Source organism: Manis javanica, chromosome 16, assembly GCF_040802235.1.
Source record: "Manis javanica isolate MJ-LG chromosome 16, MJ_LKY, whole genome shotgun sequence".
Lineage (NCBI taxonomy): Eukaryota > Metazoa > Chordata > Mammalia > Pholidota > Manidae > Manis > Manis javanica.
In genome coordinates this window covers 7,506,547-7,532,787 of record NC_133171.1, presented here as the reverse complement: position 1 = coordinate 7,532,787, position 26,241 = coordinate 7,506,547, and the positions used below count along the sequence as shown (strand labels likewise).

The window sequence follows — 26,241 nt, the reverse complement described above, 5'->3', positions numbered from 1 at the left end:
AAAATGTATGCACAATATGTTCATTGCTCCCAACTGTCCATACCTGCGGGAAGAGTCGCTCAGTCAATCTCTCTCTGTCTCTCTTCTCCACCAGCCTCCCCAGGTCCCACCAGACCCTTCCAATCTCCAAATTCCTAGGGAAGGCCACTGATTGGCCCAGCTGTTCTCTCCCTGGTCCAATCAGCTGTAGCCAAGAGGACAGACTCCCTTTGCATAGCCATGGCTGCCAAGAGCCCGACCTTAGAGCCTGAACGGATGGTGAGTGGAAGGAGGTGTGGAGAGGGAGGTGAAGTTAAGGACCCCCCCCAGAACCACCCCAAGACAAGGATTACAGACCAAGTATGTTGTTTGGGAGGTAAAACACACCAGCTGTGGGTGGGAAGCAGTGCAACAAGAGGAGCCCCCCCATAATGATGTTACTAAAGCAGCAGTTATTATTGCCATGGATGACTGCAGGAGGGAACTCCCTGAAACAGAGCAAGCCACACACCTTAAAATTATCCCATCTGAGGGTCAAGGAAGCTCGGGTTCACATCGGCTCCCTAGAGCTAGAGCCCCTGGTTGAAGGCTGTTCCTGACTAGTGTTCATTCTATGGCTCTTCTAACTTGCCTCAATAATGGGAGCAGAGTGGCCTTCTCCCATGCCAGAAGAAGCCTCAGCCAGGGGACCTGCCCTGGCAGCTGAAGTCAGTTCAGCATAATGAAATGGTTGAGGTATAAAAACTGGACCCTCACAGCGTGCTACGGTTGCAACTGAGCCAAGCAGAAACATCCTAGGGATGAACTATACTTCTGACAACCACTGCCTGACTTTTTCTTAACACGTTTGCCTTTGTGATCCAGAATGATGAAAATGGAACCTCTGTGAAGCCACCAGAGGCTATCCCAGGGCCACATCACACAGGGAACAACAGGTGCTTATCCAAACAGGAAAGGGACTGAAAAGGCCTTCAAACAGTCGCTTGAAGCTATTCAACAAAGGGAAAAAACTTCTCTAGGCTAATTCCATAGAACTAGAGTAATTCAGTTGGACCAAACATTAGCACTGTGCCATCGTGCTTTACAAGGCTCACATGCATTTATCTATATGTGTTCATGTCTATGCATGTTGTGTGTATCTTACCATGAAGGCAGTTTTTTTTTTAATTGACTGCCTTATGCTATAAAGGTTTCGAGTTTGGTTCCAAAATTATGGGTCTCTGCAAAAGTGTATCAGTGATTTCACAAAATATTTCCTGGCAATCGATGATTTAACCTCCCCGGGTATCTTTTACTGTGTTGCTTTTGTCTATTTTACATGTTTGCCTTGTGTGTGAAGTCTCCACTGGAACACATCATAGAGTGTGTTAGTTCTAGGTGCCATTTTTAAGGGAGGAAAAAAGAGATATCAAGTAGTCCCAGGAGAGTTCAAGGCTCAAAGCTCTTACTTTCCTGGGATAAGTACATCAGGACTGTATAATTTTGCTCACATGGTAAGTTATATTCTATGATAATGACAGCAGAAAAAACAACTTCACATTTCTTTTTACTTTTAATTGCATATTGATGCATCAAATATTAACAACTTAATAATGACTAAATGCATGCATGTAAGGAAAAGGTACTCTAAATGTATGGTCTAATATGAAACTTACTGAAACTAGAGAGGCTAAGTAGCTTGCCCAGGGTAACACAGATAATACATGCCTTGACTTAAACACGCAGAATGCCCGGCCCCAAAGCCTGTGTGTACCACACACACCGCTTGCAATTGTCATACTTCCTGGGGGCGTCCTTCAGTTTCATCTTTCATAGATATCACGCTTAGAATCATTGATATTTCAAAATTGGAAACTTTCCAAAACTTTAAAAGTGGGGTCTTCTCAAATCATTGTCAAATTTCAGAGTTGACAGAACTACAAAACTGAACTCATTAAATTTAACTACCACTAATGAGAAACTGTTGTTTCCTAGACTGCCTTTGGAGATCAGCTTTTCCTAAACTTAAGCAAGGTCAGGTAGAGCAAAGCTCTCCCACCAGACAAAGGTTGTAGGGGCTGGTGGACTTGTGCAGGAGATTGAGGCTAAACATCCTCAATTCAGAGTGATCTTACTGTCTCAAATCAGACCACCCTCGGTTACTGTACTAGCCCCAAGGGCAGCCATAGGAAATAAATCACTGATTTGTGGCTCTCCTAATTAGCCGAACAAACTTTTTCTAACTTCTACGTTAAAAGGCAAATGTTTAGATTGTGGGAACATCTTGACATTACCTAGTTTCCCCACTCCCAACAATTTCATGAGTCTTGCTGCAACTGTCAATCACTCAAAACATCCTGCCCTGGCTAAAGAGTGGCCACATGGCCCAGGCCAGGCCAATCAGACCCTCTCTCCTATGAGTATGAACAGAGCAGCACACGCCTGGAAAGCAATTGAAGCTGGAAAAGAGGGCCCGGTAATAAGGCTGCTCCTTCAGCCCTGGAGCTTGGCCCTGGAGATGCCACAGGGGGCTTGAAAGGGCAGAGACACTGACAGGAAATCAGCGAGAAACCTCTGGTCAGGTCCTAAAAAAGGCGAGAGAGATGAGTTTCAGCCCCGGGCAAGTTCGCTATGGATTCAGTGTGACTAAAGAAAATGACAGCAAACGTTCTTTGGGGTGAAAGGGTTTATTACCCAGCTTGTTCACCCAGTGGTAGGTCAAGCACTAGTGTCTCTACCTCCGCCCAGAGCACTGGGCCGAGCTCTCTATATAGCGCAATAATAGCTTATTGCCTAAAGGTGTGGAAGTGGTAGCCTAGCAACAGGCCAGTTACATCATCAGGTGGTTTAAGTTCAGTGAGGATCCTGGCCATAGGAACGGAAACCCAAATTCCCCACAAGCACACAGGCAAAAGATGACTAGATGCATGGATGGGGACATAAACTATGCTTCCTCCCATCCCTCACCTGCCTCTAGGTATATTTCTGTCCACACTGCTACAGTCCTGGGAGAAAATCACAGTCAACCCCCAGCCTGACTTCACACCAGAGATGCAGGATGCTGCTGGAACCCTACAAGGGTCCCAGGAATTACATGAAAATGACAATAAGGACGGACAGATCCTCCTACCACTGTATCTTTCTTACCACCTCCACCACATCTCAATCATTAGGTGGTCACAACCGAGGGAGTGGTGCTTAGAAAGCAGACCTGTAAGGACTGTAGAAGTCACACCTAAATTAACTGGCCTGCTCTCTCTCTGAGGCTTTTTCCCCTGACTCCTCCTGTCTTACCAAAGGGTTTCAGCCCCAGGCAAGTTCACTATGGATTCAGTGTGACCAAAGAAACGACAGTAGAATGTTCTTGGGGTGAAAGGTTTATACCCAACTTTATTTCCACGGTGTCAGGTCAGTCACTAAAATCTCATCTGCTCAGAGTGAGTCTGCAGGCAGCAAGCCGGTCTCTGCCTCTGAGCCCCTTTGCCTGCACAGCCATTGTCTGGGCCTCTGTCCTTGGCACTGCCACCACTCCAGCCTCGGCTCTGCTCTCCTCCAGCCATGTCACCATGTTGCCTAGAGCACTAAGCAGAGCTCTTTATATAGAGTCAATAGCAACATATTGCCCACACATGTGTAGGGAGCTAGCCAACCAGGGCCAGGTGAGAATCCTGGCCACAGGAACCTTCATTTTATGCATACCTCCCCATCCCTACTTCTACTCCCTCATGTCACTACACACATTTTCTCTTGCTTTCTCCCTCTACACTCCAGAAATGACACATTCTAGGGCCTATGCTTGAGACCTTCCCCTGAGGTCACATTAGCAGCTGTCTCATCTGAGGGGGATTGCCCCCAGGCAAATTTATTCTGGATTTGATGAGACCGAGTAACAATGGGACATTAAGGGAAAAGGGTTTATAACAAGCTTTGTTCTCATGTGACCAAGGGTTGGAATCACATTTTCCTCTGCAAGTCCGACTCCATCTCTACCTCTAAGCAGAGCCCTGGTGGAGCTCTTTATATAGTAATACTGACAATAATGCCTCATTGCCCACCGTGTGTAAGCATTAGCCTAGCAGTAGGCCAATTACTTATCAAGCAGATTAGAATCAGGTGAGGATCCTGGCCATAGAAATTTCCATTTTCCCTACAGCAGCCCAAGCACCCAGCCTGCTGAGAGCACAGACTTGAAGGGAAAAGTAAACAGCAGACTGGGACTGTGATGAGGGACACAAGTGACCAGCCAAATGCCAGATGAATTTACAGTAACAAACCAGGGCAAAGAAGAGCTCAAAAACAAGCATCAAGCTTCCCTCCACTAGATAAAGGAGAGTTTGGTCATGTAAAGCAAGTAGTGGGAAATGAGACCAACTAGAGATACTGGGTATTGAAAACAAAGTCGAGTAGGTGAAGTGAAGTGCCAAATGGACCCATCTTTCAGGAGAACAGTGAAATCGAGAGTGGGTGAACCCTTGACCCAGGAATCCTTTGCAGGTGTAAATGGTAGATCAGTTTCCACAAATATACCTGATGATAAGAATCAGCTGACATAGCTATTCCACCTAATGATTCCAGAGCCTGCTTCAGACCTACTGAATCAGAACCTTTAGGGAAGAGCGTGGAAATCTGCATGCTGAGTAGTAACGCCCCTCCTTCTACCTCCTCACAAAGTGATTCTTACAACCAGGCAAGACTTCTGTCCAGAAAAATTCTCACTCAGGCAACAGGGGATGTATATAAGACTGCTTATCACAATGAGCTTGAGTAGTGGGGAACTGTAGACTAAAGAGGGTGACCATCTCCAGGGGAATGGATTTTAAAATTTGGTGAGTAATTCTATGAAAGACAATGTATAGCTTAAAATTGTTGAACTAAGTGTACACACAGCAACCCAGAAAGGCTTTTGAAAAAACATTTTTATTGATCAAAAAGGTAAGCATCAGGACAATATCTACAGTCTAAAACCAATTATGTACATTTTAAATAAGCACACATGTCTATACCAAAGGCACTCTACATTTTATACACAGGCATATGCATGTAAACCCAGGATATAAGTCAAGTATATTTAAAGTAGTGGTGGTCTATGGGGAGGACAGGGGGACTCATATTTCAAATAAGGAAATGACAGAAAATAAAACAAGACAGGGCCCCAGTCAGACCCATTAGGGGAGGGTGTAAAAAACCAAGAGTAGCCTTAACCCTAATCTGTGAATCTGAGTTTAAAAAAAAATTTTTTTAAACCTGAAGTTGATTCATTCCTACAGCAGCATTTGGATGGAACTATTACTTCCTTCTACCCAGACTGCCTAAACCTGCCTGGGTATCCATCCCTCATAAAGCTTGATTTCCCCCATTTCCTTCAATTATGTGAGCTCCTGTGGATAAAATGAAAGTTCCTGTGGCCAGGATTCTCACCTGGCCCTAGTTGGCTAGCTCTCTACACACGTGTGTGCAATACATTGCTACTGACTCTATATTAAGAGCTCCACCCAGTGTTCTGGGTGACATGGTAGCATGGCTGCAAGGCTGCAGGAGAGCAGAGCAGAGGACAGAGGCTCAGAGGATGGCTGTGCGAACAGAGAGGCCAAGAGGCAGAGACCAGCTTGTTGCATGCAGATTCGCTCTGAGTGAATGGGATTTTAGTGATTGACTTGCCAACATGGAAGTAAAGTTGGGTATAACCCTTTCACCCCAGGAACATTCTACTGTCCTTTCTTTAGTCACACTGAATCCGTAGTGAACTTGCCTGGGGCTGAAACCCATTGGCAAGACAATTGGCGTAGTCAGCAGGATTCATTGTTGACCAAGGAAAAGAACAGGCTGCCCTCATGGAGTGTGTCAGCAGGCTGTGCCTATGGACGGGGAGACATTTGAGTGTCCCCCTGTGGACATGTGGTACTGTGAAGGGGTGGAGGACTGGGGTTCACCCCAAGAGAAAGCTGACTGAAATGGCATCACTACGAAGTGCTGTGGCCCAAGAGGAAGCAGCCTGAGAAGGAGCAGCAGCCCGAGGAGCAGCACCAGAAGAAGCAGTGTGGGAGTGCAGGCTGCCGGGTGCTGTGGGGCAGGTGAAGGAAGAGGCCTGAGACGGAGAGGCACGCAGGCTGCCAGGTGCTGTGGGGCAAGAGAAGGATGGAGGGGAGCCACCCCAGAAATGGAGGAGCAGAGGTTTGATGAACAGGTGGGGGTGGAGGCCCTGCCAATGCCGGAGGCATCAGCCCCTCCTTGGGTGAGACCCCACCTGGCTGAGAGCTGGTCAATGCTCTGCTTCTATCCTCAGGCTCAAGCACAAAAGGAGAAATGGCCTGCTTCTCAAAGGAAGAACTTAAAGGGCCCCGTGAAGGTCACAAGAACCCAGATGTGGGTTGGTTTGAAAAGGCAGGAGCAGATGGAAAGAAATTGGATGACTGGAGCTGTGGCAACAACTGAGACCGGAGCAGTGGTTCTGGCTGCTGAGGATGAAGCAGAGGGCGGAGATAAAGTCACAGGAGTGGCCTGTGTGTCTGCAAGACTTCCTGCTGGAGAGGCTAGAGAAGGTGGGTATTATAAGGCCCACCCCTCGTCCTTTTGGTTAACTCCTTTGAGTAGAACTGGTTTGAATACAGCCAGGATGACCACTTGGTAGCAATGGATCTCCTCAGGTTTGAGGGTTATTATAATTTGTTGTGATTTTTGTTATTTGTATATTGTGTAGCCTCTGTTGTTATTATGGAATTTTGGAATTTGGTTACAATGGTCCAGCTTTCTCACACAGGGACCATTGCAGAGGATTGAGGGCACCTAGATTGAGAGGCGAGAATCCTGGAGGGGTGGAGTGTGGATAAAATGAAAGCACCTATGGCCAGGATTCTCACCTGGCCCTAGTTGGCTAGCTCACACACACGTGTGGGCAATCCATTGCTATTGACTCTATATAAAGAGTTCCACCCAGTGCTCTGGGAGACTTGGTGGCATGGTCACAAGACTGCAGGAGAGCAGAGCAGAGTGGTGGCAGCGCTGAGGACAGAGGCCCAGAGAATGTCTGTGTGGGTAGAGAGACCCGGACGACAGCTGTGCGGGCTGAGAGGCCCAGAGGCAGAGCTTGGCTTGCTGTGTGCAGACTCGCTCTGAGTGAACAGGATTTTAGTGATTGACCTGCCACCATGGAAATAAAGTTGGGTATAACCCTTTCACACCAAGAATGTTCTACTGTCTTTTCTTTGGTCACACTGAATCCACAGTGAACTTGGCTAGGGCTGAAACCCATTGGCAAGACAGCTCCCCATAGCTTTCTAATAAGTACCTTTTTCTTTCCCACTAAAGTAGCAGAATGAGCTTCTATTGCTTGCCAGCAAAAACCCAATAGATCCTTCACGAAAAATCCCTGGGGGAACGTGGAGCCTGCTCAGTGAACAGAGATGTAGTTTCAAATACTCAGAGGCCGTCCATCCCACATTCAGTGTCTAAGCTGTTGTGTCTCCAGGGCCTTGGCTACTATTTGCAAAAGGCAAGAATATATAGCTCCCCAACACCTAGCACCTGGCATACAGGAAGGGGTTAATAAATGCCTTCTGAACTAATTACTTCATGAATGAAAGAACAAAGAAGTGAGTTTATGGTAACTGCTGCTGTCAACTTGCTTTTAAACAGAATCTTATTTCCACCCCACCAGATCAGTAGCTTTGGTGTCTTGCCAATTGGTTTCAGCCCCAGGCAAGTTCAGTATGGATTCAATGATACTGAGGAATGACAATGGAACATTCTTGGGGTAAAAGGATTTATTACCTGGCTTTGTTCTCCAAGAGATAGTTTGAGCACTAGAATTACATCTGCATCCAATAGTCTGTAGGTATGTAATCCTCCTCCATCTCGGCTTCTGCCCAGAGCACTGGGCAGAGCTCTTCATACTGTGACTCCTTCAATAATAGATTATTGCCTAGAGTGTGGAAGCAGTAGCCTAGCAGTAGGCCAGTTACATCAAGTAGTTGAGGTTCAGGTGAGGATCCTGGCCATAGGAACTTCAATGTTCCCACAGTTGGCATAATACACAAACACCAGGCTTGTGGTGTATATCCTTGTTGGACAAAATCACCATGGGCTATTCCAGGGTCATTTTCATGGGCAAATGTCCTATGCAGTCACACAGGGTCCCACATGGTCAGAGGTCTCAGCACTTGTATAATACTCTGCCTTTACCATCTTCAAGTCTTCAATATTTTTTAACTTGGGGCCCCATATTTTCATTTTGCACTGGGTTGTGAAATCATATAGCTGGTCCTACTTAGCCCCAGCCTAAATCATACAGCATACACCAACAGGAAATTGAAAAGAAGCTAAAATACCACTACTGAACTGCAGGACTGCTTGGCATCTGCACTGGTAACTTTTAGTGGCCAAGGAATTTCTCTCCCTTTAGCTCATGGTCTTTCCTTCTCACTTCTGCAAACTCTCCAAAGACAACTTCTAGGAACATACAACCAGCCGTGTAGAGAACAAATTTTATAGAAACTTTGGGCACAGACTGCATACATTAAGATAACTTAGCACTGTCTAACTATGCAATATCGCTTGGAATAGTAATTGGGTTTCCACAGACATTTTCCATTCCATTTTCTGGAAGAGAGGTAGTGTAATGTTTTGGAAAGAATGTGGGCTTGGGAGTTAAAAGAAGTTCAATTTGAATCTTCCCTTTTCGTTTAGTTGTATAAACTTGGGTAAACTACTGAATTTCTTGGAACCTTCACATTTCATCTTTAAAGTAGGAACAATCACAGGATTGTTGGAGATGTAAATTGACATTTCTTTTTAAGAGGGAAAGAAAGAAAAGCAAGGGAGAGAGAGAGAAGGAAGGAAGGAAAGGGAGGGAGGGAGGGAAGGGAACCAGGCTGGGCACCCCCAGCATAGTCTGAAATGCTGTCAGCAAATAGTCTCTTCCTTTATCCCCTTCCAGTCTCCCTTCAAAACAGCTCTTAAGCATTCTGGATTTAACATCATTTGTCTCTAGTCCCCAGATGCCTTAAATCCATTTTTAGACAACCCTTGAAACTCCTCAGGACACAGGGTATTCTGACCAGAAGCTCCCTTTCCTGGCCCTTATTTTAATCCCACACAAATACTGAAGTTTTCTGACTTCTTCAATTATTCTTCATGCTTCCTGAACTCATTTTCCTCAATGTTCCCACTTGTGTTTACACATCTAATACCCTCCCCCAAATAATCCCCGTCCTACCACCCCCAGCCCTCCAATCCACACCTCCTCCCTTAATTATTCTCCAGCTATCCTGGGTGGCAAGAAGTGTGTGTTCTCATTTCCTGGCCTCCCTGCTGCCTGGGGACAACAAACACTCACATAGAAAAGCGCAGGCCCATTTTGATAAGCACAGCGCTGGTCTGATAGCAGCCCTCCATTCACCTGGGTTGGTGGGGAGGAAGAAAACACTGCCCTCTGTACAGTAAACACGTCTTGGTTTTGAATTCCTCCTTGGCACTGACCTGGATCCTATCACCTTCTCATACATCCTTTGCTATACAGAGAAGCGTCACAACGGTCACCCACCCCCGGGACTCAGAGAACAACCAGCAAATTGTTAGGAGTAAACGGCGCTCTTTTTATTCTGTATTCGATATTCCAGGAAAAACCAGTTACTCTCTTGTGGACTGCCTCTTACAAGCAATTAAAAAGGAGGGAGTACAGGGAAGAGAGATAAGAAGGAATTTCTAAACCAGAAAAAAATTAAATGATAACGTTTGTACCCGGTGTAAAATTTCTTTTACCCTTGAGCAAAATGAAATTCAACCCATTCCCAAAGATAGGAGGATCCTTGAAACAATGTGGTCTGCGAGGGAAGAGCCGTTTTTCAGTTAATAAAATTTCAATGCCTGCTTTTGCTGAAGTATGAACCTGACCCTGGAGTATTGTTTCAGTTTCCAGATGTTAGTAATGAGGGTACCCAGGGAACCTGCTCTCTGAATGGGGACATCATTCAGTCTGGAAAAAGACGCTGTTATTATGAGCAAGGTGTTTGGTTTATCTTTTAAAGACAATTTATATATCATTCTGTGTCTTTTCTCCTTTGCTAAATACCAGCAGTCATTTCTGTTAAGCATGCCTTTAATCAGAAAGGTTAGGCAGGGCCTCAGATAAGTCAAACACCGAGACCAGTTTTTCTCTTTTTTTTTTCTTCTTTTTTTTTCTTAAGCATACTAATCTCTATTTTCTATCCCCATTGGTTAGAATGGTTTGCTTTGCATGTCACCATTTACAAAGTGCACAAATTGTGTCATTTCATTAATTTTTCTGTGGTTTTCAAACCTTTTTGATCTTTATACATGACCCCGTATATAAATCATACACACATATACACACACACACTCAAATATTACTCTGGGTGATGCATTCTGTGATTTCCTCTTTTATCCATTTGATTTTTTTTAATGCTTGTGACAGTCTTCTAAACTGATTTTACGGCCCACTAATGGGCTGCAACCTACACTTTCAATTACCTTTGGAGTCAGTGGGCTAATCAGTGTCTGTTGGCACTCCCCAACCTTCTGGGCTCTTCCCTGCATTCTCAGAGCCAGAAGCCTGGGAACTGCACTTTCTCATACCTGGTCAACTGGATGCCAGTTCAGTTTCTGCCAATGTGATGCCCTTGTGCAAGACTCAGAAGGCAGAAGGGAAATGGAAGGCATTCTTCCCCGGCCAGTGTTAGCAGCCAACACACAGGCTTTGCTGGGCTGGGGGACCCTATTGCCCTGTTGGGGCCCCCCCGTTTTTTGCTCTCTGGGTTGAAGCAGCAACTTCCTGACTCGCAGCTACATCAGCAGACCGGAAAGCCAGTGGTGCTTCTCCCAACGTGTATTTTCCCAGTCTTCTCTGTGGCTTTTTCAGCTCTTGATTCCCAGTTTAGATTCCCTTTTGCTTCAAATAGCGGCTTGTATTTTCCTGACTGAAGCTCAGTCGATATGGATGAATGCTACAAATGCCCATTTTATTTTTTCAGAAACCAAGAAAGCAAGAGGTCAGTGACTGGGACAAGGCACTCCATAGTAAGTGGCAAGTCCACCGTTCAATCCATGTTTTCTGCCAGCAGTCACAGTTGTCTTTTTCACAGGCCACAGCTCTGTATGTGTCAAACACAGTTGTTCGGGTTTTTGTTTATACAGAAGTATACTTTCATATAAAACTTCTAAAGTTTCTCAATTTTTTTCTCTCCTTTACCTATGGAGTTAAAGTTCATCCTTTTGGGCCTACTTCGGCCTGCTGTGGCCTTTCCTCTTTGTGAATTGCGGCACTTGGAATTGCTGAGCTCTTGTCAAAGACATTCCCCTCTTGCTGTTCTATATGTATGTCTTTTTCTCCGCCTAGGTTGTAAGTGCTGTGAAGACAGGAATCCTACGGCACCGTCTTGCGGATCACCCCTCCTGTGTGTCTAAGGTTTCTTCCTATGATAAGTGATAATAACCAGCAAATACAGTTGCTCAGTGAATACATATTGCACAATTGCCGTTTTCCCAAATTTTGCAGATTATAAAAAAGATAAATAACAATTAACTCATACCTCCTAACTTGTCTAAGTAAGAAGACATTCTTAACAAGGCAGTTTGGGAGAATTTTATTGGGGGATAAAATTCATAGGTCCTCTTCCCAAAATGAAAACACAGTGCAGTCAACCAGGAAAATAATGTGAAGTGCATATTGCTTTGCCAATAAAGAGGGAAAATTATCCTTAGTAGATGCCAACTGTTTGTACTAAATTTAATAAACTACTTATTATCTTTTTTTTTTCCTTGATTTGACTCGTCAACTCTTTGTCATTTTTACAAGGCAATCTCAGGTCCTTTGTGAGACGATGCAGGATTAAAGTATGTATTTCCATTTACACCCCACCCTGCACTCATGTCAGGGTCTAGAAAATGTTTCCTGCTACCTGGGATTGACTTCTGACCAGCGCCTAACTCTAGAGTCAATGCCTTTTAGACCAGAGGTCCTCAAAGTGTGCTCACCAGCCACCAGCAGCACCACCCGGAAACTGGTTAGAAATGCATACATAGCCCCAGGCTCTGCCCCACTTTTGGAATCAGAAACCCTGCGGTGGAGCCCAGCAGGCAAAAGTTGGAGAACTTTGTTTTAGGCATTTGAATTGAGCCACAGACACTTCCTTCACCTAGCATTAGGGGCTGCTTTGCGCACTATCCTAAAGGCTGTATAAAGCCAGGGAAACTTCAGAATTATCCAGGGTTGGGTTCAACTCCACACTCTAACATGTAGGGGGACCTGTGCAAGACTGGTGTCCGAGCCTGGGTCTCCCAATCTGCAAAACAGAAATTATCATGCTACTCAGCTGGGCTGTTGCAAAAATTAATAACAGTATTCAGTCAGTGGTGGCAGTTCTTCTGTATTAAAACACCACCACCCCTTCATAGCAACACGAAGGCAAGAGCTGGTTTCTAATTGCACAGCTTGCATTTCCTCTCCATGAGAACTGCAATCCATTTCAGCCGACAGGTGAGTAAAAAAAAACGTGATGAACATGAAGAAGCATGAAGATCACCAAGAAAATAAAAGAAAGGGGGGAGAAAAGGCAGGAATAAGAGAAAAGCAAAGTGTAGGCAACGAAAGGGACAAAGGAACAAGGACGAGCAGCTGAGCACAAGCCAAGAGGGAGAAAGGAAACAGGGAGTAGAGGGTGAAAGATGAAGAAGGGGGAAAGAGGAAGAAAACCAGGATGGGAAGAGAGAAGCCACAGTGGAAGGGCAGGAGATGAAAGCGGGTGTGGATCCCTCCCGGGTGGGACTCTAATGACCCTGTTTCCTCCAAGCTGCTTCCCAGCTGGAAAGTGGCCCCGTGTCTGGAAAAAGCCACAAGCATCTTACATGTATTATGTTCCACCTAATCCCGAACAGCGCGGATGGGGCTCGCACCCGGGGCCCTGAGACAGCACACGCATGGGCTCCGTCCTTCTGTCAGGGCCACTCAGAGGACAGACGGCTCTCCCTTCCACCCAGACCCCGCCAGGAGCAGGAAAACGGCTCTTTCCTCTCCCAGCATAAGGGCTGGAAATCACAGCGTGTCCGGATTCTTGCTCTTTCCAGTCTCCTCACACTGCTTCCTCCCTGAGCCAGCTTTGGGTGGGCAGACACCCAGTTCTTTGCAATGAAGAGAGGAGAGAGGGGGAGAGAAGGAAAGAGGGAGCGAGGAGAGGAGAGAGGGGACAGCTCTGCCCCTGCTCCCTGACTCTGACTTAACACGTCGCTCCATGCGGAGGCAAAGCTTCCCACAGATGGCCATCATCCCACACGCAGATTTTTTTCACAAGTTTCTTTTCCCCCCCCTTCCTTCCTTGCTTTCTTCCTTATTCTTTCTCTCAAGTGGGAATTGATTCACTCAAAGAACATCACGAGGGAAAACTCCGCCTGCCTCTCCATCACGACTGGAAATCACCCAAGGCATGAGAAGAAACCACGACTTTGTCTATTTCCCCGTTGTCCGCCCCAGTCTGCTGTCACTCACCCTGCTGCCCTGCCCCACCCCCCTAGAGGGCTCTTGCACACGCATCCCGGGCAGACGCAGCCCACCCCTGACCCCACGGCCCGCCACACAGCTCCATCAAGTGACAGATCTGACCTAACCTACCACCTACTTGAACTTAGAAATTTGGTAAAGAATCAGGAAATGGGAGAAGAATGCAATAGAAATATTAAATGTAAAATACATACAGAGCAGATTAACAGGGTCAGCAGGGTCAGCAGTGTCAGGTGAGAAAGCAAAAATAAGACCGCGTAACTTCATTTGGGGCATTTATAGTTACGGCTTTGAACACATCTTCCCACACTTTCATCCTGGCAGTGAAAAAGACTCTAGAAGCACCTGGAGGTTTAAAAATGGCCCAAGCATTCTGGGATGGGATGAGGGGAATGTTAAGATCAAGGAAAGAGGCTGCTCAAGGCAGAGGCGCTGAACCCACAAGAGAGACTGTGTGAACTTGCCGCCGGGAAGGGGCGCCTCTTGGAGCTTCGCTCTCTGGCGCCTGCTTCACGGCCACCATGCGTGGTTTGGGGGTGGCACCTTGAAGGAAATTGGAAATCAGTCCATCTTTTGCTTTTCCCCAGAAGCATAATTCAACCACTAATGCAATGGCTGGGGAAACAGATTTTCCAAGCTTCCTGTTTAAATCTCTCCAAGGAAAGATATTTACAAATACATCAGGCTGGTGTGAGTCATTCAAAGCACTCTGAGCATTTTCAGTTCCTTTTTAAAGGCAAACAACTACAATCCCTTCAAGAACTGCCAGTGGGAAGGGGTGAAGGGTCTGTCCTTTAGCCACCAGGGGTTTCCCTTTCTCTTTACGGGGCTGTCTGTGCAAGGAATAAGTCCCTTGGAAGGACAATTCCAGCACGTCTACACTCCATGCCAGCTTTCCCACAACCCTCCCTCCACCCTCCTTTCCACATAATCTTCTGGACGATACCTTCCTGAGCCCAGCCAGGGCCAGCTTCTGACACCCCTACCACCCCCAAAAGAGAGGAGCAGTGGTTTTTTTTTTTCCCCCTTAAAAAACACTACTCCCTTCTCTTAGAGCAGAAAATCCAGAGTTATTAGATAACCCTATGCTGTACAATGTAAATTATTGACAGTTTCCTCCTGGGAGATAGAAAATAAAATTACCAGAAGCCAGTGAAATTCTTTAATGCTCAAAGGCTGGCTCTAAAATAATAAACTTGGGATGGAACTTAACACATTCCCAGGTAACTGCACCCAAACATGGGGGCAGCCTGAGCCTTACTAGTGAATCTCCACCTCCAGAAGGCGTGGGTGAATCTCTCCGTGTCAGGACCGTCTCAGGTTCTCGGAAGCAAAGCCCCTGTTATGGAAGGTTGGGGGCCTAAGGAGAAGTTCCCAGGCGTTGTTTTGAGTTCACTCGTTTTCTGAGAGTCCCACCTTTTTTCTAGAGCCCCTTAAAGCCACAGAACCACCCAAAGGCCTGAGGGCTTGGGAAGAGCCCAGCCACCAGTTTCAGTGCTGGAAATGTCTGGTGTGCACGTGTACAAAAGCTCTTGGCTACATTTCCCTTGAACAAAATTAGGGTTTAAAAATCATGAGTGTAATTTTACAGGTATTATATGTGTATAATGCAACCATTAAGATTATATATATATATATATATATATATATATATATATTAGACTTAAAATTTTTAGAACAGTTGTATATTTACAGTACAGAGTCTCCGTATACCAGACACCCAGTTTCGGCTGACTGCTGACATCTTACATTACTGTGATACATTTGCTGCAATTAATACTGATACACCAATAGCAAAAATCCACACTTCATTCTGATTTCCTCAGCTTTTCTCTTCATTTTTCCTTGGTCCACATCACACACACCCTGGCGCCCACGTGGCATGAGTCGTCATGTTTCCCTTAGGCTCCCCTTGGCCATGATGGTTTCCTGGACATTGCTTGTTTTCCGTGACCTTGATGGTTCTGACAGCAACAGCTATTCTGTGAAGTGTCCCTCAGCTGGGTTTGTCTGATGTTCTTCTCATGATTAGCTGGGGATTCCGTTTCTAGGGAGGGAGACCACAGAGGTGAAGTGCCTTTCTCATCACATAGTCAACATGGCTTATCATGGTTGATGCTGACCTTGATCACCGGGCTGACAGGTTTCTCCACTGTAAAGTGACTCTTCTCCTCCCTTTTTCCATACCCTGCTCTCTGGAACGAGGCTGGTCCTGGACATGTCCTGGAAGGGAGGGCCAGCCTGAGAATGCTGCTGCCACAGACCCTCCAAGCATGAAAACCATAGTCCCTCTCCGCCTCCCCTGCCCGGGGCCTGACTCAAATCTTGGCCCTGGGACATCCAGGGCTCCCACTGACCCAGGACCCATAGACCCAAGGCCGGCAGGATTCCACCCCCAACTCCAGAGAGGAAGGCTCCCTACATTTCCAGTCTCCTGGAGACCCTCCCCTGCAAGACCCTGGCAATTCAATCACATCTCCTTTTCCATACCCTACTCTTTGGAAGGAGGTGGGCCCTATATGGGAATTTTTGCTCTTCCTTGAGGGTAAAGTGTCTATAGCGATCTATGCACTCGTGGATGTTTATTCTATACTTTGGATAATAATCAAATGCTACTTTTTTATTGCCAAATGGTTCCAGGTTTGGCCATTGGGAGCTCTTCTGCTTGGCTATTGTGCCCCTTTGACATACACCCATCAATTTTGGGGGTGTGGAGAGCACTTCTTTACCTTCTGGCATTGTACGGTACCCCAGGCTCATCTTACATATTTCCTGCCCCAGTCCTAGTTCTCTAAGGAGCTCTGGTTCCTTTTATTAGAGAAAAAAATCAAGATCTGCCACTAGATGTGCTCTTTCATCCAGAGTATCTTTTTCTCTTTCCTTTTTGCTCAGTACACAGAGCTGAAAGAAATATTTGTGGGTATATCAACCCATATGTATACATGTATCTACTAGTATTTCTGTATGTTACTGTGTCTATGTTAAGTTACATGATTTTTTGCTGATGTCTCCAACTCTAATCCACTACCATGTGGATCATTCCAGCCTCCTCCCCTCGCTCATCTGTAAGCTCCCACCCCAAACTTGAGAAACCTACCATTCGCCATCCATTTATTAAATGTTCAATTCCAGAATACCTGTATAGACATATCAGCATTGTTAACCCACAGCACTGTGGAAAACACCTTTGTCAACTAAACTCTAGTGTCAACTAAACTCTATGTACAGTTCCTCTTGCCTTTAGCCTTACAGACCCTCCCCAGGATTACTGTTATTACATTTTCAGCTCCTTTTCCCCTACCCACTTCAATGAGGTTGCTTCCTAAGTTTTTATTAGTTAGATTCTCCTGTCACAGTCTGCAGCCCTTCCAAGGATTCTCCGACCTTACAGATGATTTCTTTCTTTACTTTCCACATACTAAGTTTCAGTCTTTGTGTTGTAAATGTCTATGGGTTTTGGCAAATGCGTACTGCTATGGATCCACCACCCCTAAATACATACCTATCATACAGAATAATTTCACCACCCTAAAATTCCCCTGTGCTCCACCTCTTTTTTCCCTCTCCTGCCCCCTCCAACCACTGATCTTTTTTACTGTCCATAGTTTTGCCTTTTGCAGAATGTCACTTAGCTGGAATTATATAATATGTAGTCTTCCCAGACTGGCTTCTCTCACCTAGCAATATGCATGTAAGTTTCTTCCATATCTTTTCACATCTGGTTTGTTGTTTAATGGATTCCAGGGAGCAAAAGCATGAGCTGCACAAATCTGTCACTTCAGCTAATTTTGCTTCTCAACCCGGACCTGGTTCCTTCATTTCCTACAGCTCTGGATTCATGTCTCATCCCAGGTAAGACTTGCTGGCCACACCAGGTAAAACTTCAATCCCCTACCCTCACTCTCTCCTGGCTTTATTTTTAGCACTTTCTAGCACTTGTGCTTTTATCTACGTACCTTGTTTAATGTCTATGTCCACGAAGGCAGGGATTTTTGCTATTCTATTCTTTGCTATTTTCCCAGCATCTGAAACTGTGCCTGACACATAGGAGCCCTTAGTAAGTATTTGATGGCTGGATAAACCAGATGGATACTCTCCCCCTAAAACATGTATGTATGTCTGTGTGCTTGACCCCATGCCTTGTATGCCCTATGGCTTTATAGCAAGTCAACAAATTAGGATGGCAAGATGAAGTGAGGACGTATGAAGAAGTGGTAGCTGCTCTCAGACTTTCTCCTACCTCCATGCTGTCCATGGGGCCTGAGATTTCACCATTAGAAATTAACTTATCTAGGTGTCTCTTTCCCTGGTAGATTTCTGGTTTTCAGTTTAAAATGTTTTTAAGTATACTTTTTACTTCTTTTTAATCCCTGAATATTTATTGCAATAAGTCAATACTGTAGAGATACATAAAGAAGTGTATTTAATTATTTTCCCCACTCCCCTATTACCTCCCCCTACATTAGACATGGACCCCTGGGGTCCCTCTCCCGAGCCCTGTGCTTCAGAACACTGAGCCTCACCAATGAAACAGGAGTCTCCAGGGCCCACCCAAGTCTGTGACTCTCTTTCTAAACCACACTCCGGATACCAAGGATACTAGAATTCCCTTCCTGAATGGCTTCACGGCCTCTTCCAGGGCCAGAGGGAGCCTCCCCTGGGGCTTGTTCTCCCACAGGCAGGCTGGCCCAGGAGCATTTGTGAGGTGTGGGCAGGCTGATGTGCCAGCACATACGTGCATGAGGTCTCTTCAGATGCACAAGGGCACTAGAGGGAAGAGCAGGGGAGCAGACAAGGCCGAGCTGCATTTGTCCCCTCGCTGGGCCCATGCCCTCTCCATGGTCAGGGCAGGCCTGCCTGCCGCATTGTAACCACCCCCTGAGGTAACAATGTTAACTGTTTGGTGTGTAACCCTCACACCTTTCTCCGTGGGTTTATAAACACGCAGAAATATAAACACATACGGTTGCGGAGGGGGGGGTTCCTTTCTCCTTTTCTATGAGTTTTAATAAAAGTGGTATTCCAATATATAATAAAATATATCAATACATATCATGGTCATCTGCCCTACTTATAGATCTAACTCATTCTTCCTTTTCTACTCATGATATGCCATGGTTAGAATGTGTATCCCTTTATGATGAGATATTCAGTGTTTCTTTCCTTTCCCCTACCCCCACCCCCGACCTTAAACAAAGCTGACAATCTTTCTACCTGTAGTCTTACATCCTGGTGCTGTCATTTTGTAAGCTTTTATTGCTCAGATTCCTAGAAATAGGATTAGCGGTCCAATCAAAAGCTATAAACATCATTTATTTTATAGATTCTTCCAAATAACTTTGGTAAACATTTATAGCTATTCATGTCCCCACCGGCAATGGAGAAGATGCCCATTTTGCCAACCCTCCCAGCTCCGGGTGTTATGGATTGTTTCAAATTCTGCAAATTGGATGGGTAAAACAGACTTCTGGTTTATTTCACTTTTTGTTTCCTTGACTGCTGTGAGGCTCAGCATCTTTACATAAACTCTGGCCATTTGTGTTTTTTCTTCCATAAATCACCTGTTTATATCCTTTGTCCACTTTTCAGTTGGGGCCTATAGCTTTCTCATATCAAATTGCAAGCATTTATCAAGTGGCAAACTTCTGTGGTTGTAAGTATCATCAATGTTTCCTCCTGTCATCTATCAACTTTGTTTAGGATATATTTTCCCATGCAGATATTTCTAATTTTTTTGTATTCAAATCTATACACATTTTTCTTTTCTTTTCTTTTCTTTTTAAGTAGTTTTTGGGTTTCCTCTTTTACTTAAAAAAGAAACCCTGCCTGTCCTCCTAAATTTCATCCTACTATTTTAACTGTCATGTGCTTCTGTCCTCAGTTTGTAACGTTGCAAATTCGGGAAACGAATTTGCTCTCAGAGAGGAGAAAGTCCTGGATTCTGTACACCAGGTCTCTCCTCTTCTGCTTCGGTTCACGATGATAACATTAAAATGTCTTGTCTCCCAACAACACCCTCTTAAAATGTAAGCAACCCTGCAGAAGTAACTCAAGAAAGCTCAAGGCCTCAGACCGGAGTTGATTAGAGCTTTCCAAGAACAGACATCCTGGGAAAGATAAAATGCCAAAAACAGAGGAGGAGGAAGAAAGGGGAGGTGCAAGCATTCTTTTTGTTCAGACATTGATCTAAACAACAGAAATAAATTGAGTGCGCCCTATGCATAGCAGATAGTAGTAGGACCTGGGAAGATCTGAGATGCAAGGGCCGCCATGGTCTCTGACTTCCGAGGGTTTATTGTTCTGAAAGGGGAATTGAAGCCCACATGGAACACTGTAGCACAGGGCAGAAGGTAAAGGTATGGACAGAGGGTAGAGGAGTAAGGGGATCACTTCTGGTGGGTCATCAGGAAGACTTCAGAGAGGACTGATTTGAGATGAATTTTCAATAGTGGTTTCAGATTTCCACCGGTATAAGGTGAGGAAATGACCTAAGCCAAGACAGAAAAGCAGGAATGGAATAGGGCATTTAGGGATAAGCGCCTTATCCAGTCCGATGAATAAGTAAGAGATGAACTGCAAAGGGTGCCTGTGTCCTCAGCTGGCTGACAGGCCTGAGCTTGATGCTATAGGCGGTGGGGCTCAGGTTCAGACACAGACAAACTGGCCTGCTTCATCCCTTCACCGGAGCTGGCCCTGCCGAGAACAGGGGTCTCCTGGACAATGCCCATCTCCATTTGATCTTCCAAAGCACCTGGGATCATCTTCAAAATGATCCAGTTTGCCAGATTTATCATACACAGTGGGTTCCAACCCAGACTTATTGAGTCCAAGTCCTCCAGTGATTTTGACAATATGCCAGTTGGGAAACATCTGCTTCTGGCTAAATCTGTGCCAAAGGAAAGTATGATTGTATTTGGAGGATTCCTTAGAAATTATATGTGTTGCACCACTTCCTCTAGCCGGTCTTGTCTATGCAAATACAGCTAGTCAGTCGTGGAGTTCTGGGGCTTTGGATATCCAGCTCTCCTTTCCTCCTGATAAAATCCCCAACTCCCCTGCCATTCTCAGCCCATTGGCTTTAGGCAGAGTTAACTACCTCTGGAGTGATCTCCTGACCTGGGTCTAAGCCATCAGCATGTCATACACCCCTAGCAATATGATTCCTAGAGGTGCAGGGGCAGCCTCTTAGCTGACAGTCGGAGACCACGAGATGCTATTGAGACCTTGCCTGGGAATGCCAAGCCAAAGACCTTCTCTTTTTTCTACTGTATTTGAACCCAGGATTCCCTCACCTTGAGAGCTGGTGGCACCCTCCTTGCAAAGGGAGAGCCTCCTACATAGGACGCAGACCCGGAAAAGTAAGAGACAACTGGGCCTGGGTGGTATCATTTGAGGCTTGAATAAAATCACACCTGAAGCCACACCCAATTGACTCTGGACTGCTTGCTCTCACCAGCCAGCATATTCCCTTTTTCGCTTAAGCCTGTTGCGATCAGGTTTCTCTTCACTTGCAACCAAAAGATATCACTGATGGGAGGAACAAAGACCTGAAAAATAAGCTCTTTAAAGTATAAGGAAATCAAGAACACTCAGTCTTCTAAGGAAGATGTCCTCATGACACAGATGCAGACCATGAGCAACTTAAGCTAATCTGGAAAATTCTTTCCATAATTTCTAGAAATGGCAAAGAAAATGGTTTCTTTGGTTATACCAAAGAAACATTCTCCTGATGATGTAGTAATTCCATCTTCCAGGGTCCTCCGCTCTGCTGTGATCTGACAATGTGTTAAAATGATACATTGTAAAAGTCTTCTTTATATCATCTCTGCATAAAGAGCTCTGCCAGAATCAGGAAGAACTCTGCTGGGCTGGGACCTGGGAAGTCGCTGAGCCTCTCAAGTGAACATCCTGCAGATTTGTGGGTTGATCTGATTGTTTAAGTGTCAGACACAGAATCCGCTGATAGGACAGAAGTTTGTTTACATTTCCCTTTGGGACTTTGAAACAACAAGCAGAGAAGAAACTTTTTACATTTCCATGTTACAAGTAAGGAAGAGAGGAAGGAAGAAAGAGAAAAATGAGAGCAGGGAGGAATTAGACCCAAGGGCGTAGGAATTGTTTCTTCTGTTCTAACTTCGGACTGAGAGAGACCCTTCCTCTCTCTGCAGACCACCCTCAGAGAGAGTTCACATAATAAGTAGGTGCAGATAAACATTTTCCTCTGTGAAAAAGTTTTCTATCACAAAGACTTTCATATTTGTGTTTCGATTTTAAGATTAAGGAAGTTGAGGCTTTATTCTCACCTGCCCAGACTTAGTACTTTCTGGCAAATAACCTGATAGAAACCCATGTTGTGGGGCCCTCTGGGCTCCAAAGAATATTTTGAAACCCCTTCAAGTCGTATCTGTAGTGTAAGAAAATTACCAGTAAATGTTTATTATTCCAAGACTAATTAATATTCAATAGCAAATCTCCCTTAAAGCTGTTGTAACAATGCGCTATTATTTTCTGACATCCTGAAGGCTTCTACAAGGGCCATCAAGTATCATCAGGGCTCAGTCATTTACATCCTAACCAAACTTTGGGACTGAGAATCTTATTTTCAGCCTGCTGAACATTTCAAAAGCCTCTCCCCTCTCCCTGAGGGGAAAAGAACGGACTCCAGGACAGAATCTAATAAGAGATTGTACAATCTCCAAATCCAATTGTTTGTCCATTGATTCATTCCTTCGACAACTATTTATTGAGTTCTTCCTGGGTGCCAGCCACAGCCTAGGCACTGGAGATGGAACAGTGAACAAGCCAGTGAAGTTTTTGCCTCCAGGGAACTTCTAAATTCTAAGGAAAGAGACTGATAGAAAAAAGGGAAACATGCATATTCAAATATTCAATGTAATAGTAATCAAACACAATTCTAGGCCATAATAAATGCTACTAAGAAAACTAAAGCAGAGTGGGAGATGGGGGTGTTGGAGTTAGGTGGGGGCAGGAGTGGTTATATTACATAGAGTGATCTTCTGATGAGAAGAAAGGAGCAAGCCGTCCCCAAAAGTAAGGTTTGGGGAAGAGCATCCCAGCAGGAGGAAGGGGTGAAAGCCTGTGGCAGGAACAGCTGGAGGCTGAAGGAACAGTGGGGAAGGAGGTCGGAGCAGGGAGTCAGCCCAGGCTACTTGGATCAGCTTGCAGAGCCTTATTGGTCTTGGGAAGGAGTGTGGATTCTGTTCTACCCTTGACTGGAAGCTGTTAGGGGATTTCAAGCAGGGAAGTTCAGTGATTTGTTTCCAGCTGCTCTCTGGGAGACAAGTGGAGAATGGTGAGAGCAGAAGCAGGGAACCGCCAGGAGCCTAGTGGGTGAGCCTGGTGGGGTGGCGTTGCCTGGACTGGGGGTGCTGGCTGTGATCCTTGTTCTCAGCTGTGTCTCCAGCCCCCCAGAAAAAACCTGGCCACAAGTAAGCACTGGGTAAATAGTGGTTGAGGGAATGAATAAAATCCTGGTCTGAGGGTGCTCACCACTTCCCAGGTGAGGCAAATATCTAACTAGTTACTATGACACACAATGGGCGATGCCAAGGGTGGGCATGGCTGGAGGGGGCGTGGGTGGGGGTGTCTTAGAGGCAGAGCCAGGAAGGAGGCCGGGCACAGCACCAGAGGGCAGGGCTCCCTCCCACAGCTGAGGAAGGGGCAGTGTGAGAGGCGGGAGATACGTGCTGTGGCGGAGGGAGTCCAGTGGCACACCGGCTGGCACATCTGCATCCTGAGGTCTGCCTCCCCTTTACTGAGGGGTCGGGCCTTTGCCCTGCGGGCCTGCTTAGCTTTCCAGCTTTCTGTGGGGCACACTCAGAAATCCTTTGGGTTCCCCTCTTCTGGCTGTGCTAGAGGCAGGATGGGCCAACACCCCCCCACACCCTTCGTCTACCCATCCGGAAGTACTGAGTCAACAACCCTTTCCCAGAACCCACCTTAGTTTCTTCCCACACCTGCAGCCCAGACTGTTCCCAGGAATGAGGTGGGGCAGGGCGAGAGTGCAGTGAGTGGAGGGTGAGGAGTCACACACCAGGATCTCCAGATGGGTGCCTCTCAAACTGACCATGCGTGCAAATCTCCGCGAGAGCTGTCTGCACAGATCTGGGGCCCCCGCTCAGGCTGACATTCTGATTGTGCAGGTCTGAGGTGGGGCGGAGGATTTGCATTTCTCACATGCTCAGGGGACACAGATGCTGAGGCTCCCGGGTTCACCCTTTGAGGCGCTCTGCTCTGTAGGAAGCCAGGATGAGGTTGGCAGGGGAGAGATAGTAAATACAGCCACAACTTACTGGGTGCCAGGATCCCGGCTGAGGCATTATGTGAATAATCTCTTTTAATCATTACCCAGCCCTGTGAGCTGGCACCATTATTGTGCTTTTTTAACAGATGAGGCTTAGAAAGAGTGGAGGACTTGCCCAATATCTCATACTTACAAGCCAGGCTTGCCCTCAACCATCTGACTCCAGTGCCCCAGCTTATAAAGGAAATCTCATGGGGATAAATGCTGATAGGCTGACGGGGACGTGTTATGCGTTGACAAGTAGGGAAAAGCTTACGTCCAGACGTTTCTCTGCGAAGGGCAGGATGTACATAGAGCTGTAACTAGGTCCAATAGTATCTCAGAAATGCCACAACTTCTGGACCAATCAAAATTAAAAATAGCTGTGACAAAAAGAAAAAAGAAAATGTGACACATTGTTCTCTGCACTTTGTATTTACCTAAAAGGCCTGCATTGAAGATGAAACTTCCCCCAGATGAGAAAATTTCTCTTGTATTTCTGGTGTTACCCCACCCCACCCCACCCCAGGGTTCTCGGTGATGTTCTGCTGAAAATATGTAGTAAATAATTTGTCTAAACCCTTTGTCTTTGTCTTTTATTTGTGAAGTATAATAGTCAAGTACCTATTCTGAGTTAACTTGAATTACTACACTGATGCTCACGCTCACCAGGAGGCATATTGACATAGCGTTGGTGAGTGGTGGAATGACTATACGAACAGCCTTTCAATGTCAGATGGGAAAAACTGGTGAACAGAATTCTCTTTGTTGGCTATTATGCACACTGAAAATGAAATTACTTTATGAATGGTTGAGATGAAATGAAAATGAAAATACTTCAGGTATTTATATCCAAAGCCAAAGTCAAGTACAAGCAACAACCTGGTTTAATCTGTCACCAAAGGAAACTCAGCCACGGACAAGATACTGACTCAAATCTTTCTTTTCCATGGAGCAAGTCCTTCAATGTTACACAGGGTTAAAGCCTTAGTTTGTGTTCTTATCCCTAGTGTTGACTTCCTCATTTTTGTAGATTTCAAATGCGACCCAAAAGATCATCTAATGTGGTTAAATAATCTGGTGTCTGGATTCATGACTCCAAAATGAGACCCAGGAGAGAACTTACTCTTTCCCTAGGTTGCCTAAATACTCAGTTTCAGAATCCCCCAGACACGCATCAACATAATCGTGTGTGCTGCGGCTAATCACACCTTGCATAAGTGCTCTGAGGGTTTATTTTACACGCAGGCACTTGGTGGGGAGACGTCCTAGAAACCGATGGGCTGCAGCTCCTGCTCCAGTGCAGCCCTTGCAGGAGAAGAGAGCTCCTTGGCTGCAATCACAGGGCTTTCCTTGTAATTGTCTGTTTTGTTTTTCAACACGGTCCCTAAACCTGAAGAGCTCTCTGCTCAAAGGGGTACAGGGACATTCAGAGAGTTCTATTTTCCTTATAAAATCTGAACAAAAATACTCTCATCTGTGCTTGCTGCACCAGGGCTTGGAGACTCCTCAGTGCTCAGGACACCCATCTGCACAGACACAAGGGCTGTTTTTCCTCAACTCTTCCTCTAAGTGGCAGAAGGAACACTAAACTCAGGCTTCCTGCTCTTGGTGCGGGCTTTCTCCACACACTCCCTCCCCTACTGTCACTGTGGTTACAGCCCCCTGCCTGCACCTCAACTTCCTTACCTATATGCCCCTTGTTGGCTGAAGTTTTACCTTCTAGAAAAAAAAAATCCCAACTTCCCAACAAAAAGCCTGGACTGATAAACTCTTTAAGGGTTCCTTGTATATTATATCTGTATTGTCTTTGTGTATGTGCACAGAATACCTAGAGTTTTCATCTACATGTTTCCACAGAAAGTTAGAGGTGGGAAAGAGTTCTGAGGGACAATCCCAGCCTGTCCAATAGAAATATAATACAAGTCATTTATGTGGCTTAAAAGTTTCTAGTAAACTACATTAAAAGTGGCATGTTTTATTTAGCCCAATGGAACTAAAATATTGTCATTTGAACATCTAATCAATATTTAAAATCATTAATGATATATTTTGTATTCTTTTTTTGATGCTATATCCTCAAAATGCAGTGTGTTTGTTATCCTTACAGCACACCTCAGTTGGGACTGGGCACACTTCAGGTCCTGAAGGAACACGTGTGACCTGGGCTAGCCAGAGCCATTAAAGCCTGCCAACAGTACCATGAAATATTTTTGAAATCCAAAGCTTTTTTTTTTTAATATGGCAGAATGTCCATATAACCTTGGACTATGGGAGCTCACTGAAAGCCAGTGCTGTAAACTACTGGGCCGTCAAAACATGAACGTGTCTCTCTCCAGCTTCTTACTACGCTGATGGACAGTGACTGCAACGGGGGTGGGATGAGGACTTGATAATATGGGTGAATGTTGAAACCACAATGTTGTTCATACGAAACCTTCATAAGATTGTTTATCAATGATACTTTAATAAG

At 45.5% G+C, this 26,241-nt stretch overlaps 1 long non-coding RNA gene across 1 annotated transcript; it reads right to left on the bottom strand.

The window, feature by feature from the left end:
• Nucleotides 1-15,128: 15,128 nt before the first annotated feature.
• On the bottom strand, nt 15,129-24,212 carry LOC140846849 (uncharacterized). Its single transcript, XR_012126347.1, has 3 exons — nt 24,046-24,212; nt 15,589-15,688; nt 15,129-15,512 (listed from the first exon to the last, which is right to left on the bottom strand). It is a non-coding gene; the product is annotated as an uncharacterized lncRNA (long non-coding RNA).
• Between the last annotated feature and the right edge of the window lie 2,029 nt (nt 24,213-26,241).